The 17500-nt window shown below is 48.1% G+C and overlaps 1 protein-coding gene across 2 annotated transcripts in view; it reads right to left on the bottom strand.

Annotated features, from left to right (window-relative positions):
* The window catches only part of arhgap35a (Rho GTPase activating protein 35a), a 73081-nt gene that overhangs the window by 42079 nt on the left and 13502 nt on the right, over positions 1-17500 (bottom strand). For both annotated transcript variants that reach the window (XM_042063142.1, XM_042063141.1), the window contains exon 2: positions 15115-15186. The gene's annotated coding sequence lies outside the window, so the exon portion shown is untranslated. The remainder of the gene's footprint in view (positions 1-15114; positions 15187-17500) is intronic.

Genomic DNA, 17500 nt, shown 5'->3' with positions numbered 1-17500 from the left:
GTGAAAGGTTAAGATGTCTGATGTGTAGCAGATGCTTTTCTCCAAAGCCACACCAACTTGCAACAGTGGGTTTGGGAATCAAACCCAGACTGACCGAGAGTCTGGCGGCAACGCCACCTCTGCTCCACCACTCCCACGATGGCGTCACTGGAGCATGGCTGTATTTCTATTGGCTCATTTCCATTAAGGACCAGGGCTGGCCTGATCTGGCTCTGATCTGGCTCTGATCTGGTTCTGACATGTGACGCAGGTTTTAGGCCTCTGGTCACCCTGCCACCACAGCCTGGCTTAGCGAATGCTGTTAAATGTTTGAACTTAACAACGCACCAAGTCAGTCTGGGGCAACACACACTAGCATTCAGCCCTGCCCAAAAGACAAAACACAACAAACTGCATAACAACTTGTCTTTGCCCCCTTTCTCTGTGCTGTGTTCAAGAAAAATGAGCTCATGTTGGACCGGGTATCGGTAAATATCCTAGAAAGACTCGAAATGGAGCGGAACTGAAAAACATGGAGATTGGTGCATAAACAGTGTTGAGCTATTTGAGACGGAGTAGGCCTCACACCACCACTGTGTCTTGTTTGCCTTTCTCCTCTCTAACACAGACGGGAAACACAGGAAAGGCTGAGGCCCATCATATGGCTGGTAGGTGGAGCCCAAGGCAAAAGGGGTTTATTTTGGGAAGTGTGTGCGTCTGTGTGATACTGTGTGTGTGTGTGTGTGTGTGTGTGTGTGTGTGTGTGTGTGTGTGTGTGTGTGTGTGTGTGTGTGTGTGTGTGTGTGTGTGTAGGGGGGTGTATTGTAGAGGAAGCTTCAGTTGCTTGGCTCCGTCCAGGGGAGACCAGCGTGTTCTGTGGCCATTTTGTGGGCCACTGGTGTGAGAACATTTCCTCTTCCTGTAGCTGCCTCGGGGCACAGCAAACGGCACATAAAAACGCCAGCCAGTCCAAGCCAGCTCCCTCAGAGGGTGACAGAGGAGAGACAGAGAGACAGAGAGACAGAGAGGGAGGGAGGGAGGGAGAGAGAGAGAGAGAGAGAGAGAGGGAGAGGGGGAGAGAGAGAAGGAGAGAGAGAGGGGGAGAGAGAGAAGGAGAGAGAGAGGGGGAGAGAGAGAAGAAGAGAGCGGGTGTGTCAGAGGAAAAGACAAGAATTAAAATGGGGGGTGGATGGAAAGGAAGACAGGGACGGAGAGACGGAGAGAGAGAGAGAGAGAGAGAGAGAGAGAATATATGTACTGTATGTGTGGGAAAGAGGGAGAGATGGAGAGAAAGTGTTGAAGAAATTGAAGTGAAAAGAAAATACAACATGGCACACACATAATAAAAACATGAGACAGAGAGAAAGTGTGATCGAGAGTGAGAGCCCAGAATTGATGGGGGGGAAAGCAGAGAGAACTTGAGCAAGAGAGAGAGTGAGGGAGCAAGAGAGAGAGTGAGGGAGAGAGAGAGACACTGAAGGGGTAGATGTGTGGGCACTGCCCGTGGTTTAACCCTTCCCTGTGCCAGCAATCGCCCACCGGCCCACATCGCGCCACATCACAGGAGCAGCAGCAGATAGGGTCTATAAATAGGGGCGTGAGGGGCGGTCATGATGACAGCCCCTGATCTCTCACGTGGACGCCTGGCAAGGGTCAGCCAGCAGCTCAGTGCCGTCCGCTACGGGCCCATCCCGCGGGCACCCTCTTCAACCACGCACAGCGTCAGCCTTTCTTTCTGTCCTCTGCCTGAGGCACAACCTTCAGGTGACATTGAGCCAGGTCTGTGGAGAGTAGCTAGGCTATGGCAGGACATGGAACATTGAGCCAGGTTTGTGGAGAGTAGCTAGGCTATGGCAGGACATGGAACATTGAGCCAGGTCTGTGGAGAGTAGCTAGGCTATGGCAGGACATGGAACATTGAGCCAGGTCTGTGGAGAGTAGCTAGGCTATGGCAGGACATGGAACATTGAGCCAGGTCTGTGGAGAGTAGCTAGGCTATGGCAGGACATGGAACATTAAGCCAGGTTTGTGGAGAGTAGCTAGGCTATGGCAGGACATGGAACATTAAGCCAGGTTTGTGGAGAGTAGCTAGGCTATGGCAGGACATGGAACATTAAGCCAGGTTTGTGGAGAGTAGCTAGGCTATGGCAGGACATGGAACATTGAGCCAGGTCTGTGGAAGGAGGTTAGGCTACGTTAGGCTATGACTCTACATGCCTGCCTCAATTTTTTATATTCAGAGAGGCTAGGCTGTGCTAGAGGAAATTGTACATCTGCAAATAATTATCCAAGAGGAGAGACCTGGAGGTGAGGCTTTTACGATGCTAGAGTGATATGCTTGTTGGGCTGTGCTGTGCTATACAGGCCTGCAGTGCTATGCTATTCTGCGTCATGTTTGTTGTGCTATGCAGCACTACAATATATTGTTATGCCTTACGGAACTATACATCGTGGTTTGTTATGCTGTTTCATGCTTTGACGTGCTATAGAATACCATGTCGTCACTTTGATATAAAACGCTGTTCTGTGCTTGCAGCTCTAGGTCATCCTATGCTGTGCTGTGCAGTGCTGTTTGAACAGGAAAGCTGTCCGATTCTGCCTGTACACAGCGGCAACCGTGCAGCCTCGGCGGCCAATCTCGACAGCAGTCAGAGAGAAAAACCTTCTGCGGCTCTGTAGTCGGCCCTCAAGAACACGTCCTCGAAACACAGAGGTTGGCTTGTGACATCCCCTTCATAGCCGTGCATCCTCACTCTCTCGCTCAGTCGTTCTCCACCACTCTCCCACAGCCTTGCACTTTGTCGTCTGCCCTTCCTCTCTCTTTCTCTCGATTTCTCTCCATACATCTCCTCCTCCATCTCTCCACCGTTTTTCCCTGAATTTCTCTCTATAGGCCTCTTCTCTCTAACTCTCCATCTTCCCTTTCTCTCTCTCTCTCTCTCTCTCTGTCTTTTCCTTGTTCCCTCTACCATCTTTCATTTTTTTGTCGTTTGTGCCCTGCCTGTAGTCTGGAGGGGAGGGGAGGGGAGGAGAGAAGAGAGAGGAGAGGAGAGAACAGCACAGCCCTCCTCACCGCCACAGAAACAACTGCACTGACAGAAACAAGTGTTAGGGGAATAGCTTGCATCTAACACCATTCCCACTTCAACGAACAAGGGCACAAAACTACACTTACACACAGAGAAGTGCACATACATACACACCAACGTACATACAAGAACACACACATACAAAATGTAAGCTTAGAAGAACCATTTCAGGCTGGCCAGTAAACCTACGCTTCACACTATAATAGGATCACCCCTCCAATTACTCCACACACAGGCAGGTGTGAATGACACACAGACACACACACGCACGCACGTACGTTAATAGCAGAACTGAACACTACTCTGGAGGTTTGTTCTCTCTTCCCAGCTGCCAATCTCACAAAGTAACCACGGAGATTAACAAGCTAATTGGCTGCTTAATTGGTCTGATCGTGCAGGTGTTAGTCGCGGCCCAACACACTTCAGTCACAGTGTGCTGCCCAATACAAATCTCTGATCGCGCACACACACTCACAAATCCACAAACACATATGCACACATACAAATACATAGATGTATTAACATTCAAAACACACACACACACACACACACACACACACACACTTTCTCTCTAAAAGACTGGTCAGGGACCTGTTGGACTGACTCTAATCAAACCTACAGGCATCCAGTGCCCTCCCTCAACGCCTGAAGCAAAGCTATCTTCCTGACGCGCCACTAATACAAGCCCTGCCTAGTGCAACCTGACTATCAGTCAGCCTACTCAAGGCTGCCACTTACAATGCCATTGTTATTACCAATCCAATTACCGCCTGCATTCAGAGGGTGGTTTTCCTGTTACAAACTGATGCATGATGACTGCCTAATTAATCGGGTTGGAATATAGCGGCTGCTAAATGTAATTTGCAGTTCCGCAGCGCACTGTGCCCGGCCTTGTAATGGAGGGCCGGAGCACTCCCTCTTATTAGGCGTGTTAACACGCAGCATGGATAAGACACTAGACCTAGTGGGGAAGAGGTGGGAAAACAAACAAACAAACACACACACACACACACACACACACACACATCTAGAACTGAGGAGAGTCTTACACATGACATCTCTCCATAGAGTCTAATTTCCAACTACTTTATGTTTTATCTTTCATATTTTATAGCATTTCTTGTGGTAATGACCCCTTTACAGCAATGGGAAACAGGGCCATCTTCATAAGGGAATATGTTCTACAAGATACCTTGAAGAACCTTACTTTTTTAAAAGCAGAGGGCCTTAAATGTTCTCTAGAAACACTGAATGTCAGACGCCAGGGCTTATAAAAAAAAAAGCCACCATCAATCCCTTGAACTCTGTCGCAGGCTTTGTGTGGAGCTCAAAAGGCCGAAAGGCTGGAGCGCCTCTCTATGTGTTTGTTCATTTAAAGCTAAAAGCTAACTTTGATCACATAGCTTTGCCCCTGGCACCCAAGATGAAACCGAGATAAAGACTTTGCCTGGCAAACACCCACACTAAAGAGAGAGAGTTTTCTCATCGCAAAGAGACAGATGGTGTTGGTGTGTACACACATACACACACGCATACACAGAGAGTGCCTCTGCCAAGCCATATGCTGCAGCAATGCCACAGACCACTTTCAAATGCTGCCTCATTAGCCGGTGTTGGTGTCCATCTGAAGCACAAGCAAAGATATAAAAGAAAATAAGATGAGAGTTGCGCTTTTGGGTGGTCAGCCAACAGACCAGACAGGGAGAGAGGGAGAAATGAGAGACCATGCACGGCTGAATACAGAGGCCAATTAAAAGTGCACATGACATGTACTCTGTGTGTGTGTGTGTGTGTGTGTGTGTGTGTGTGTGTGTGTGTGTGTGTGTGTGTGTGAATATATTTGTAAATACCTACGGTTAAAGTGTTGGGACACTGGCTGTGTAGGTGTGTGTACTGTGCACCAAAATGCGCCATAGTTGCCCCTGAAGTGGTCCAATGCCATATGTGCCACCCTCCCATGTGTAAGTGTCTGAACATACTAATACACATAATAAATCTAGTACACACACACACACACACACACACACACACACACAATGCTGGCTGGCATGAGTCCTATCTTGCCGTCAGGGTGCGAGTGACCATGGCCATGCAGATATTTATGGCTCAACCAATCAGAATATGCTTCTGCTTTAAAGGCCACTTCATGGTCCAACGCCTCGCTCACATCATGCGATCTCACTCGCTCCCCGTCCTGAATTTAACAGCTTTCTCCGTGTATAACTATAGTTAGTCCATATAGACCCTTTCAAGAGAGTTCCATTATCAGCATCATAGTTGGCCCCACAAGGCTTCCATTTTAACATTCCATATGTTATCTTAATGCAGAGGAAGTAGATTGGGAACCAAATAGAACGTTTAAGCATTGTTTTTGTTTTTATTGTTGAAAGGGTCTATAGGAAAACACAAATTTTTTAGGTCTGTAACCTTCTCTTCTCAGTGTGCGCAAAATCCCTGTCTGACACTGTTAGCCTAGCTTAGCACAATCCCTGTCTGACACTGTTAGCCTAGCTTAGCACAATTCACTGGAAGTGGGTCAGACCAGTTAGCCAATAGCTAGCCTATTACCAAAAGGGATCTATAGGCTATAGGATCTAACTAGTCTAACCCACTTCAAGTAAACACATCCACATCGGATCGAAGCCAGATCGGCCTCCCGGTCTCCATCTTTCTTTTCCACCCTATCACTACGGTACGTTCATCGCTCTGGAGAGGCCTTTCAGTACATCAGCGTAGTGCCTATATGACACACCTGGGAAAGTGAAGTCAGAGTAAATAAACCTCCTACAAGATGAGCACTATGGTTTTTTTCCACAAGAACATAGCAAATAGTGCAGTGAGTCCCTGGAGGGTCATGGTGGTGATCTTTTGTGATCTGTTTGTGTTTTTCCAGGTTAGTCACTAAAAACCACATTCCCCTGATCTACCACAGCCACGTCAGATCTCAACCTGACCACTCACAGCCACGTCAGATCTCAACCTGACCTTTCTCCCCAGTCCAATACTACGTGGATAAACACCCGTTGAAACACAATCGACCTTCAGTGTGCTTTTAAATGTGCAATAAGTCTGTGTTGATATTTTGTTTATACATGATATTTCTGAACACAGGAAAGACCACAGGGTTATTATCTCTGATTCAACATCTCACTGGTGCCAGAGTATATTTGCTAAATAGCAGAGCTGTGGCAATGAGTGTTAAACCAGGACAGAACTGATGAATTAATATTAACCATCCTTAAAAAGGCCATCCTTCAAATAGCCTTTTGCTGTTGTTAGAGTCCATTTTGGTCTACTCTGAATATTATTCAGGGAGTAGGGAGTTATTCTATTCTCCCTTCATTAGATGTGTTTTGGTAATGCTGCACTGTGATATATGGTTATGCTAATAAACCTCCTCTGAATTGAGCTGAATGAGTGAGAGAAAGAGAGAAACAGAGAAAGACAGAAAGAGAGAGAGAGAGAAAAAAGACAGAAAGAGAGAGAGAGAGAGAGAGAGAGAGAAAGACAGAAAGAGAAAGAGAGAGAGAGAGACAGAAAGAGAGAGAGAGAGAGAGAGAGAGAGAGAGAAAAAAAAGACAGAAAGAGAGAGAGAGAGAGAGAGAGAGAGAGAGAGAGAGAAAGACAGAAAGAGAAAGAGAGAGAGTACGCTGGAGTGGGCGATGGTGAGTAATGGCGTGAAAGGACATTAGCAGGCCTGTGTTAACTGCTTAAGCGCAGTGTTTGGCGGCTGAGCGCTGGGCTCTCCAGGCGGACATGTCCAGACATGCAGGCAGCTGTCGCCCCACACGTCGCTAACGGCGACCAGCGCTCACTTTCACCCAGGCAGCGCCTAATAGCACACCACAGCACATCCACACAGAAAACGGAGAGGGAGAGAGAGAGAGAGAGAAAAAGAAAGAAAGAAGGGGGATGAATGGAGAGAGTGGAGAAGAAAGGGAGAGAGAGAGAGAGAGAGAGAGAGAGAGAGAGAGAGAGAGAGAGAGAGAGAGAGAGAAAACGTGCGAGTCCTAAATCACTCAGCAGTAGGGCGAGAGAGGTGTAGAGAGTGAGAAAGGACATATGGCTCCTAAATCACTGTACAGAGACAGAGAACACTGGAGGACAAGACAGAGACATAACGAGAGAGAGAGAGAGAGAGAGAGAGAGAGAGAGAGAGAGAGAGAGAGAGAAAGATACACGGAGAGCGAGAAAGAAGCAAGAGACAGAGAGAGAGAACGCGATTGAGAGACTTAAAGAAAAACTTTTTTAAAACAGAGAGCAGGTACAGAGACGGGTGAGTCATTTTCCTGCAAAAGGGGGGGAAAAAAAACAAACAAAACGATACAATTGAAAACACCTGAAGCTGTCATGCTGTCAATTAGAGATAATGACTTTTTACATGTTGCCACGGTAACAGCCCTCCGTGAACAGGCAGATGGCTGAAGATTATTTGTCTTTTTCACTCCTCCTTCTCCCCCTCTTCTTCCTTTCTTACTTTTCTTTTGTGGGAGTGTGATTCAGTGCAGCGAAGGAAAGAAAGACACAAAAGGAAAATAAATCTGCACACAAACTGCATTTGTTGCCATTTCTTTCTGTTTCATTTCCATCGGCCCAACAGAGTGCCATTTCTCTTTGTTTTTTTGGCTGCTGTGAAGTAAACAAGGCAGGGAAAATGGTAAAAACAGCCATTAAGTCCTCAAGTGAGTGAGTGTGTGGGCGAGACAAGCGTGCGTGTGTGTGTGTGTGTGTGTGTGTGTGTGTGTGTGTGTGTCGCACAGCACAGGCTTTTTTCTGCTGTTTTTATTTTTCTGACAGTCTGACTCGACCGCCTCTAGTCTTACCAAAGAACAAGAGAAAAAAAAAAACAAAAAAAAAAACAGGAGGGGGGGTGGAGAAAGAAATGAAAACAAGCCCTTTGGCAGCCAGAGGGGGATTTTTTTGTGCTTGGTCATCCATTTTACATGTCCAGCTCAGTATGAGGCAAGGGCAGGGGCCGTAATGGCCAATCCAGCCCTTCCCAGAAGGCAGCTGAGACTAAACACATGTGGCTCGGACCTGGCATGGATCTGGCGTGCATCCGGCACAAAACCTGGCATACGAGTGCATGGTCCGGGGCCAGATCTGACTCAGTCTCAGTCGATATCTGCTTTCTGTCCAGCCTCCATTTCTGTCCATCTGGGAAAATCTTATCCACAGGGCCCACGACAACTTCATGTTTTTTGGCCCTAACAAGCCTGCCTCCCTCCAGGTTGACTCCCTTAATGACTGGTGCAGGGCGTAGAGACCCACTCCTGCCTACAGCCACCCTGGTTCCTTAAAGACACAAGTGGCCAGCTCTAGTCAAGGGCCCCGAGGCTTATGCTGCTTATCACCTGCCAGTTAAAACTGCAGCGCATTCTAGAGCTGGAAGGCCAAAAAAAAAAACACACACACACACACACACACACACACGGGCAAGCATTCCATCTGGTGCAGTTTCCATGGAGACCTGTCCATTATGACATGTGATGAGCATTAGCCTTTTGGAACGCGTGAAAGCAATGCAGCACGGTCACCCCAAATTCCTCCCCAGTGGAGTCCAAACAGGTTAGGACGGTCTGTCAGACAGAGTCACGTCAGGCATCAGCTGTGGATTTTTGGCTGATGATTCACCAGTCAACTTTTTGGGCCACACGGATGGACGCATTTCCTGAGAAACAGTCTGAAAACGTCTTGGTTGATGACTGTTTATCATGGCATCATATCTATTACTAATTCATTGTTGCTCAACAATGTTTCCTGGGGGGTTACCCAATGCAACATCAGCTTGAAGGCTCAGTCACACAAGGACTCACATTTCATTCACTCCCAGAGCAGGCTTAGGCCATGAACAAATTACATGTGTTTGCTAAGAGATTTTGTTCTTTAGCGCGTATCCGAGTCCTGCAAATTCACATATCCCTCTTATATTTGGCAAGCTAAACAGCTTAACGTCAACAGGAGCAGAGAGTCGTTTTATCATATCCCCCTTAAGTGATTTTTGCATCCTTGAGCATCCTTAGCAGTCATGTGATAAGAGCATTAGAAAGAGTGTGGCAGCAGTCACACCTATGTGACTCATCAACAGAGTGGGAGAGGGTTTCACTTTTTACCCACAGCACCGAAAATGGACCAGTTACTGCCATATAACTGCCCAAAAGATTTGTACGCCTAATTTAATTTTCTAACCTCAGTGCCAAAACAGTACCTGCTGACGACCCATAGATCTTTACATACACACTTTGTCTGCCCTGATTCTCATATCAGTCATCCTCAGCAGAAATGTAGCCAGTGGCTATACAGGAAGTGGAAAATACCAACTACAATGGAGGGAAGTCACTGGGGGCCTTCCCTGAAGAGCACATCTCATGCCAAGGTATGCCAAATCAGAGCCAAAGTCCCTGGACATGTTACCATGACCACACAAAGACAGAACATGGTCAAGTTACCATGACTACACTAACATAGAACATGTCAAAGAGAAATGAAAACTTAAAATTCAAGGTCATGGAATTTGTGGTGGCACTTTGGCATCCATGCTGTGGTGTACGTTGGTCAACCATAAAACTACCCCCTCCCCCTTCCAAAAGTATAAGGTATACAAAATACAGCTTTTGTTGCACTATACAAGGAAAAGCACACTGAAGCATCTGCTTCTGTGTCCTTAGCCATCCGTCTACAGCAGTGCTAACCCTCTGTGTGCTGCTCTGCCCTGGGCCTTGGACTGGGAGACCTGCTGCTGCTCAGGAGAAAGTAGCAGCCGGGAGACACAAGCTAGCTGCTAATGCATGCAGCCGAAACCCACCAATTACACTCCACTTCCCCACACACTCCACTTCACATGCAGGATCTCTCTGTCTCTCTCTCTCTCTCTGTTCCTTCTTTCAATTGCCATGTTTTGATGGTACACAGGCTTGGTTGCTGATTGGCCGCTGTGGGAAATCCCCTACCTAGAACACCAGGAATTTAACACCTCTCTTGTGTATCTGAAATTACCATAGTGTTGGTGTAGTTGAGAGAGAGAGAGAGAGAGAGAGAGAGAGAGAGTGGAGTGTGTGGAGAAGTGTAGTGTGTGGAGAAGCGGAGTGTGGAGTGTATGGAGAAGTGGAGAGCAGAGGGCAGTGGAAACGCTGTACTACTCAGAGCTGCGTTAGCAGAACTCAAGTGCCTGGTTAACCACACTGAGAGACCGTCCTCCTGACCCTATATAAAAGCATATGGTACCGGAACTCATGTGGCCTTAATGTAATAACTCTGCTACGCCTCTGGCCCAGATGAGGTCCTGATCTGGCACAGACCTGGTGAATCTGATCCATCAAATCCAGACGAGGGAAGGGATGCAAGTAGCACCGGTAAACAAATAGTTAGACTATTGCTTCCATGGTTACCACAGGGGTTGCTCAATAACACTTCACAGAAAACGCAGCCCGGATCAAGACCAGATGTGGTCCAAAGTCAGCTGAGATCCAGGGGTGTTCACGCCTTCCTCCCTAATACTCTTTCACAGATCAGTCCTGGGGTCCTGGCCCAGAGCATCAACACAGCGGCGGTGTAGGGAAGCCATGTTTTGAGCCCTGACAATCTGATAGAGGCCAGCCGAAGTAAACTATACGTTTTTCCCCCTCTCTCTCTTTTTAACTCCTGTTCCTGCCAGTGGTGATAAGCATGGAGGCTTCCACGGCCCCTCCTCCCACATTCCTACTCTTAGCTTGACCATCAAACCCCCTCTTTACCTTTTCACACACACACACACACACACACACACTTCTCCCCCCTCTCTCACAGACACAGACACTTCCTTAACAACTTCACGAATAGCGTGGCCCTGCGTCTGACAGCGTTCTCCCCAAGCCCCACCCACACCCTGCGTCGTACAGCCAATGAAAGTCTAAAGCGCCACCTCGCTCCTGTGACCTCATCACGAGCAGGAGAAAACTGGCAACAGGAAATGAGTCTGCTTCTTGTGACGTACGGCCTACGCAAAACAAACACTGTTAACTTTACAGCCTGAAGTAAAAACCTTGGCACCCCTTCCCTGACAGCACCATTCCCCTCCCCCGACCCCCGAATCCCACTTCTCCAGATTACAAACGTGCAGAGATCGGAGTTCGGACATGTCCTCTGCACTACATGAGGATCTTTGTCAAACAGATGTCCGCCCCTTCGGGTGATTTAGATATGATTCTTACATGCGGACATTATGTGTGAACGATACCGACGCACATGAACAGAATCTCTGCGTGATTGAACGTTGTTGAACACGCGCATGAACAGAATCTACGCAATGTTCTTCGCTTCGGTCAAACATGAGCTCATTTGCATAATGTCCGTCCGAAATACTAGAAGGGGAGTGTATGAGCCGGCTAAGTTTGGAGTTCCGAATGTCCGGTTATGTTGTTCAGATATAAGAGCCAACCGCTTGATATCCGCAGAACATGCGGACTTACACCTGTGTCTGAAAGCAGCTATAGACACACACACATAGCTATGAATGCTAACCTGCCCCTATGGAAAAGCTTGGCTGTGGCCTAAAACAGCAGTGCATCCAGCAGTCCCCTGACCAGTGTGAAGGCTGTCCAGGCCAGACCAGTGTCAGAGCAGCTATCTGACACAGAGAGAACAAAATGGGAGACGAAGCACCGGTGTGTTTCGCTATTGACGTCTGTCTCTCTCTCTCTCTCAGTAGAGTGGTCAATACATTTTCAGGGCCAAAGATCCCCAATACCACCCCCCCCCCCCCCCCCCCCCCACCCATCTCACAGGTCTTGTTCTTCCCCCATATCCTTCTGCCATATCATATCTTATCTCCACTGACCCTTTGGTCACTCGCGGCTCCACGGTCTCCTGGTTGTGTCTGTGAGAAGGGCAAGCGTCAGAGGCCAGTAGGCCAAGCCTAGTCTGCAGGCCATCCAGCTCAATGTGCATGATTGCCGGATAGTGGCAGGAGTCATGTCATGCAGAGCAAAGAATGCGTTTGGGGTGGAGTGGGGGGTCCCCATCACCCTCTAACCTTCCACCAGCAATGTGGCTTCAGGTTCTGTAACCCCCTCCCCCCCTCGTCAGCCATTTTCCAACCCCCCAAGTGAGGAGAGTAGAGGGGTACAGGTGCCTCAAAGGACCAGTTAGATCTTTCTCTGAGATAAGGAGGAAAATATGCTAAAATCTCACTCCTTTACCTCTCTCCATCCATCTGTCTCTCTCCATCCATCCCTCTCTCTCTCCATCCCTCTCTCCCTCACTCCCTCACTCCATTCTGTATTCTCTTTCTTCCCCTCGCTCATTCGGAGGTAGCAGGAGACGTACTGACCAAACGACCTTGAGCAGTTCCTTTCGTAATGCCCACCTCTGCTCACAGGGAGGAAGTGGAAGAGAGTGTGTGTGTGTGTGTGTGTGTGTGTGTGTGTGTGTGTGTGTGTGTGTGTGTGTGTGTGTGTGTGTGTGTGTGTGTGTGTGTGTGTGTGTGTGTGTGTGTGTGTGTGTGTGTGTGTGTGTGTGATAAAAATCTACTGTGAGAAAAAGAAAAGAAGCCTGGAAAGCAATGAATTTAGAGCCGATAAACCTTTGCCCTCAAATGCACTTTGGTAAGCCAGTGAGAATGAGAATGGAGAAAGTGAGAGATGGAGAGAGATGGAGATAGGGAGAGGGAGAGAGAGGGAGAGGGAGAGAAAGATAGAGAAAGATGGAGAGAGGGAGAGAGAGAAAGATGGAGAGGCAGAGAGAGAATTTATGATTTAGGTAAAAAGGAGTGAGAGAGCAAAAGGCACCGAATAAGCGCCGCAGAGAGAAATGGCCCCAATACTCTGCTACATGGTTCAGGGCCAGCCACTGCAGCAGTCACCACGCTAAAAGGGACTGCTTGCGCAGACCGGTGCAATGACTCACACAACAGCAGAGCAGAGGTGGAGGCGGATGGGTGTGGGAGTGTGTGTGTGTGTGTGTGTTTGTGTGTGTGTGGGGCGCAGGGATGGCGGTCCTAAAGCACCTTGCTCTTTCTATTGAGTAGGGCAAGGAAGGTGAGTTAGAGTGGGGACGTGTGTGTGTGTGTGTGTGTGTGTGTGTGTGTGTGTGTGTGTGTGTGTGTGTGTGTGTGTGTGAGATGTGATGTGATGTGTGTGGAGAGGGATGGAATGGACGGTCTACTGGTACTTCCTGATGTTTCCGCTCTCCTCCTCCTCCTCCTCCTCCCCGTCCCTATCTTCCTCCTCCTCCCTTTCTTCCTCCTGCTCCCTCTCCTCCTCCTCCTCCTCCCCCTCCCTATCTTCCTCCTGCTCCCTCTCCTCCTCCTCCCCCTCCCTATCTTCCTCCTCCTCCCTATCTTCCTCCTGCTCCCTCTCCTCCTGCTCCTCCCTCTCCTCTCTCCTCCCTCTTCCGCTCCTCCTCCTCCCTCCCTCTCCTTCCTCTCCTCCTCTCCCTCTCCTCCTGGCGTCTCCCGTGAGGCCGAGTGGCCAGGCGCCGAGGCACTTAAACCCAATCACTTCCCCCAGCTCTCCGCTGCATAAATACATAATGCCTTACGAGAGCCGCAGGAACAACAACTTCCGCATAGCCACCAAGACAGCTGAATCGCATGAAGGCTCGGGGGTGGGGTGGGGTGGGTGGGGTGGGGGGAGTGTACACATGAATGACTGATCGGTGGGATAAGAACATGAATGGCGAGAGAAGAAAGAATGGATTATTATGGGTAAAGCACCAGAATGGCGCAGAGTGTAAATGCATGAATGAACTAAGCAAATGCAAACGCGCTACCAAACACAAACATGGCCTTCATAAATGACGAGAACAGCTTGACAAAACAGTGCTACACATCTCAGAACAAAGGAGGGGTTTAAAAAAGAGAAAGGAATAAATGAGTTTCAGAAACCTCAAGGCAATAAAATAAAATGGTGGAGCTTCCTGTTGACCACAAGCAGGCCGCAGTTAAAAGCTGGGAGCGTCTAGCGGGGAGAGACCAAGGGAAAGGGGGACAGAGGGAGGGAGAGAGGAGAGAGAGAGAAGGAGGGAGGGGGAGAGAGAGCGAGAGAAAGAGAGAGAGAGAGTGTCTTTAGTGGCCATTTAAGCCATTAGAGGTCTGGGTGCACTACTGTCTCCCCACTGCTGTCTTCGTGTCCGGGTAGGCCCCACCACCCAGACAGGACCAGAGTGGGAGAGAGAGAGACGAGAGTGGAAGGAAGACTACCAACCAAGATGTTATTCAGACTGAGACATAAACGTGCAACATAATAGGTCGCACTGAGTCGCACATGTGCTGTCGCAGCACATTCATTTGGACTGGACAATTACACAGGACAAGCATGTTTCATAAGTGGGGTTTTTAAGGTATGTCTGACAGGGTATGACATTGTGTCTGAATGCAAATCCTGATTCGTTTTTTACATGATAAAACACACAGGATTTTAAAACGGGTGTCTGACAGGGGTCTTATTTTTAAGATTTCTGATGATAACTAAGACTTGGAGACAACAGCCTTTTGGAATATATTCTACACAATGTTTTACAAGGCTTCAGGCACAGCAAATACCTGGTTATGCATCTGTGCTCAATGCCAACCCTAACATGACCTCTCTGATCTCCTGTCCACCCGTGGGAGGGGTAAGGGTCGCCCCTTTGCCCCCTACACACAAACGCCAGGCTCCTCAGAGGCCGTGCCATGGCAAGGTGGTAAGGGGGCATCGGAAAGGGCATGACATGGCGTAGCAGGGACCAGTGGAGGTCAGGCAGCAGTCTTGGCACCAACACCTGGTAACTGTGCCTCCATCTGGGCCTAAACACCTGTGACCGACTCCACGAACACGAAAGAATCCTCCCACGAAAGAGCTGGAACTCGGAGGAGCCGTAAGCAACGCAATGGGGTAGCGTCCACCTCTCGTATTATTAACAGGCTTAGTGTCATTGATCACAAGGACTCTGCTTTGAGGTCACTTCCTGAATGCACTCCCTATCTCTCTTTTCCAATCATGTCCTGTCGTGTCTAATACAAGATAAAAGATCCCAAAATAACTTTACATTTCTTTAAAAAAAAAAAAGAAAAGAAAAAGTAACTACTCACTGTAATCTGGCTCATCCGTGGTTCTGGTCCAGTCTTAATCTGATCCTGATCTGGTGCAGGTCTGGTCCAGATCTGCATTGGATACATAAAGAAAGGAGACAAAATAAAAACAAAGATTAGCCTTAGAGATCATGAGCTTTGCTGTTGCATTTTGTTCACTTACGAGGCCTACTGCTGTTGCTGATATTCCCATCGGTGAAAATTTCCACATAAGTTCACATAAGATCTCAACATGACAGACATAATAACCCAGACACGTAATGTATATACCGAGTGCATCATTTGTCCGTGCCTTGATGTACTTTACATTTAATTTTCATTCCAAAGGATGAGAGAATCTCCAATGCGGTGAGGTATAAGATTGTATCATCTACGCCGCCGTATAACATTAAACAGCTATTAATGTTCTGGCATCGATTTAATGACACTGGATGCAACCCAGAGGTGAACCTCATGATCGTTTTCCACTTCCTGTTCCTGGAAAACCCAGAAAAACCTAGAAGAGAGCACGGGCACGTGGGCAAATGGGAGGGCAGGCAGGCAGAGCCAGCTCGTTGCCAGGCCAGCCGTGTGCCAATACCACGCTGCGCCTGAGAGGCACACTCAACTGCCAGCAACATCAGCGCAGTGCCACGCCTTTACCAGAGAAAGAACACACGCGTGCACACACACACACACACCAGCCGCCACCACCACACAGCCTACCAGAGACCAATACAGCAATTAGCCACTTCAACCTCATACTCACAGACACACACACACCAAATTCAGGCAGGTGGAGACATGCATACACAAATACAGGCGCATACAGTCTCTATCTTTCCTGTGATCTCAGAAGTAACGCTCATGAAAAGTAACATATTGACAAACCTATAGAAACACAAAATACTTTTCAGACTACACAATTGCTCTCCCTTACAGACACACACTCTGTGTGTCCCTTCTCCCAGCTGCCTCTTGCCGCGCACACACACGCACACACACACACACCCCAGTGCTCTAGGTGGTTGGTCTCTCAGTGTGTCTCATCCCAGGTTCACCTGGGGCAATAGAGCGGTGAAGAGCTCAGCTGCTACGCCCTTACCTGCCTTGGGCATAATGAGAGGAATGGGAGGAGGGGGGGGGGGGGGGGGGGAGGTTGGGGGGTGGAGTGCAGTGTGTGTGTGTGGTGTGTGTGTGTGGGGGGGGGGGGGTAGCTAAGGAGGAGCTGAGAGATGGAAAGGGAAGGAATTAGGGAGGGGGAGAGTGAGAATGAAAGAGTGAGAGAGCGAGAGAAAGAGAGAGAGTGAGAATGAAGGAGTGAGAGACAGAGAGAAAGAGAGAGAGAGGAGAGTGAGAATGAAGGAGTGAGAGAAAGAGAGAGAGAGAGAGAGAGGAGAGTGAGAATGAAGGAGTGAGAGAGCGAAGGAAAGAGTGTGAAATGGAGGAGAGAGGGAGCGAGAGAGCAAGAGAAAGTGAGAGTAAAATGGAGGAGCAGGAAGCATTGGGCTCTTTCCTGGGTTCAGGAAGCTACAGCAGCAGACGGCCTTTTAATTGGAGCAGGTCCCAGCGGGGCGCTCGGAGCCCTCGGAGTCGACCGCAGAGCACCTGGACAGGGATCACCTTACCTGCCATTAACACTGCACTTCTGCTCCTGTACCGAGGCAGCTATACCTGCCATTAAAGCAACACCAAAGAACTTTCCCTCTGGAGCACGCACGCTATTTGTTTATCCAGCACCGGCTTTGCAAATAACAATGTCGACAAGGTAGAATATGTTGATTTATGAAAGTACGATGTATTGCGACATCAGATGCAAGTCAAATTTGTAGTTTCTTATGTGTCATTCCATCGAACTACAGATCCGCTACCCGATCTGGCAAACTTACATAGTGCGGTTATAGCCGATAGAGGGCTGTGAAGCGAATGCAGAAGTGCCATTCACCCTGTTACAAGTTGATGAACCACTGAAACGATTTTGGAAACATTATTTTAAGGTACAAAAAACTCTTTGGTGTTGCTTTAATGCTACCTATAAAAACTGCTATTGTTTGAAATTTTCAAAAGACACCTAAAGATTAATCTTTTATTCTTACAGAGTTGTGGTTTGTTCATGGTTATTAATATTCTGCTAAATTGCATTTTTATTTTATTAGGCTATATAACTGATGACATTATAAGTCACTTTGGACTAAAGCATCTGATAAGAACCATAACCATTCCCATAAAACTGTGTTTAGCCATAAAGATTACCTCTGTAGCTTGACCACTCTTACGCATTAAGAAGCCAAGTCATTGGCACATGGTGCACTAATGCTACATCTCCTACTTCTCTAAATTACACGTTACCTGGGCTGTGACGGGTGGCGTTGTTGACTTCTGCTTCCTCCACAGGGTGTTTTGCTAG

The sequence above is a fragment of the Alosa sapidissima genome, chromosome 15, assembly GCF_018492685.1.
Source record: "Alosa sapidissima isolate fAloSap1 chromosome 15, fAloSap1.pri, whole genome shotgun sequence".
In the NCBI taxonomy this organism is placed as follows: domain Eukaryota; kingdom Metazoa; phylum Chordata; class Actinopteri; order Clupeiformes; family Clupeidae; genus Alosa; species Alosa sapidissima.
Note: the sequence above shows the minus strand (reverse complement) of the source record. Positions and strands in the feature narration are given on the sequence as shown.